Genomic DNA, 1,032 nt, shown 5'->3' on the forward strand with positions numbered 1-1,032 from the left:
ATGTTTCAACAATCCCCAAGTTTGACAGTCAGTAGCACAGATGTTGTAAAGGTGTGGTGATCTGTCATAGAACAGCCCCACTGAAGAAGAGAACAGTGGTTACCCTGGTTGAGAAGTGGTCCCCAAAATGGAGGTCTACCACTGTTCACCCTAAGTAATGGTTCTGGAGAGATTGTGTGTACACTCAAGGTATGAAATTTATTAGGGGGGGAGGGGTTAGATCTCACCCCAGCAGATTTCTACCCCTCAGCACCATCATATCATCAGAAGCTTCCTGATAATAAAGCATTGGTTTGCCTGGTGGTGCCTATTGCCTGCACTGAGATGTCGGGGGGGGGGGGGGTTGAATTTGAGACTCCAACATGCAAACCATGCACTCTGAGCTACGAGCATTCCTCAAGCGCTTCCAAGAATTACTCTTAGTAAGGTCAAATCAATGTGAGGGCACAGCATCCATCAGGACTGCCCACACAATGGAATTACCTGGGCAGCTATGCTATTTGAAGCTGGAAGAGTAAGTGGCTGCCGGCACCTAGAGAAGTGTAAGGAATTGTCTCAACATGCCTATTTACCTCTATCCATAGCAGTGAGAAGAAGGTGAGCTAGAAGACAGAGACAGTTCCAGGTTCCAGGATGCAACTATGTCTTCAACAGTTTAAAATTGGGTGGGGGGGAGCAAATGCATTTTCTCCTACCTGCACACCTAGGGACCAATGAACTATTCTCTCTGTAAGCAGATGGCAGTACACACACTTCTGAGGGCATCTTGCCCCATCCCTAATGACAGAGAGCAGCCAAGCAGTGGCAAGAGCCTTGTAATAAGGCAGCCTATAGTCACTATTTACTTCTACCCTGATGTGTAGTGATGTATGGAAGTGAGAGCTGGACCATAAAGAAGGCTGATCGCTGAAGAATTGATGCTTTTGAATTATGGTGCTGGAGGAGACTCTTGAGAGTCCCATGGACTGCAAGAAGATCAAACCTATCCATTCTGAAGGAAATCAGCCCTGAGTGCTCACTGGAAGGACAGAT

The sequence above is a fragment of the Podarcis pityusensis genome (genome assembly GCF_964106645.2).
Source record: "Podarcis pityusensis genome assembly, chromosome: 4".
NCBI classification, from domain to species: Eukaryota; Metazoa; Chordata; class Lepidosauria; order Squamata; family Lacertidae; genus Podarcis; species Podarcis pityusensis.